This window comes from Poecilia reticulata, unplaced genomic scaffold (genome assembly GCF_000633615.1).
Source record: "Poecilia reticulata strain Guanapo unplaced genomic scaffold, Guppy_female_1.0+MT scaffold_190, whole genome shotgun sequence".
NCBI lineage: Eukaryota > Metazoa > Chordata > Actinopteri > Cyprinodontiformes > Poeciliidae > Poecilia > Poecilia reticulata.
This window is the reverse complement of record NW_007615019.1, coordinates 106,414-107,953: the sequence shown is the minus strand read 5'-3', so window position 1 is coordinate 107,953 and position 1,540 is coordinate 106,414.

Below are 1,540 nucleotides of genomic sequence, written 5' to 3'. Positions count from 1 at the left end.
AAGTGGGAGGACGGTCGGACAGGAAGTGGGAGGACGGTCGGACAGGAAGAGGGAGGACGGTCGGACAGGAAGTGGGAGGACGGTCGGACAGGAAGCAGCTCTGCTTGGTTTTCCTTACTTCCACGTTTCATGTTGGTCGTTCCTCCAGGTGAACAAGCAGCCAATCGCAGCAGAGCGTGGCGTTAATAATCGTTAATGATGAAATGGTGAAATGAGCAGGAGAAACTACGCTCAGTGATGGAGAGAACGTTGATTTTCATTTCATCGTCATGATGCAGTGAATTCAGGAAGTAAAACCCCAGGACACATTTTTACAGACGTCTGGAGGTTTTGCTTGGTTCTCACTCCTCACCAGCAGGAGGCAGCGATGCTCCAGTCAGGATCAGCAGCCACCATGAAACAGACGTGGAAGAAGAAGGTCCGACCTGAGGCAGAGTAACACTTGGTTCATTCGGCAGGACGACGATCTACAGCAGAACTCAGAACGGAAAGACAAAACACGTGTTTCAGAGTGGCCTAGTCAAAGGCCGTTCCTTCTGGAGAGTCCTGGTTACAGCAGCTGTTGGGTTCAGGGTGAATGGACTCAGGGTGTGAAGCGGTTTCTGGTTCTGGCTGAACTTGGTCGATCTGAGCTTCCTCTGGCGTTTCATCAGGTTTTCCTGCGGCTCTGAGCGACGGCGTGACGGCGCGTCGTCGCTCAGAGGATCACGCCTTCGCGCCGTCTCGGCTCCTTCATCTTCACAGCCGACTCGCTGAATGACTTCCTATTATTTGGTATTCGGGAACAGGAAGCCTGACGGGTCCAGATCACAGCCGTTAATAAAAACACGTCACTAATGAGCTGAAGACTCAGAGCAGCAGGAAATGAAACCAGTTCAGAGATGAAGGAGTGAAGAGATGAATGCATGAACCCTGTGACTCCAGCTCATCTCATCCGCCACAGTAGAAGCTCATTAAACTCGTCTGACGTCAGTTTTCCTGTGTGTGTCGGAGTCTGTGCACTCACACCTTGTTATTTCAGGTCTCTGTCAAACAACTTCCTGCCTCATCGCCGTGGTGATGGCTGTCCGAGCTCTGCAGCCATCATTACCGTCCGCAGCAGTAATGAAGGTGAGTCACCGGCGGCTCTGATTGGACCAGAGACGCCTGCAGCACCGCGGCGCAGGTACCGGAGGTCACAGAGTTCATGGCAGCCGACGCTCCGCTGCCACTCAGACCAACTTCACCTCGCGGCTGGAAACAGGTTTAATTAACGTCCACCTGCAGCACAAAGTCCAACCAGAACCGAAGGGAAAAGAACATTTTTACATTTTATTTCTGCATTTGGAATAAACTGACGCCACTAAATCTGGTTTCCCTCCTTCAGTCGGTCGACCCGGTTCTACTGGACCCAGAACATCTGCTSCWCCTSCAGCTGCTCTGAGTCAAACCAACCTGTTCCCCTCCTGGCCTGTGGGGGCGCTGCACCAAGAACCACTGAAGGAAACGACACAAAAACCTCTGAAGACACTGAGAGCAACTTCCTTCTTCACCAGATGGA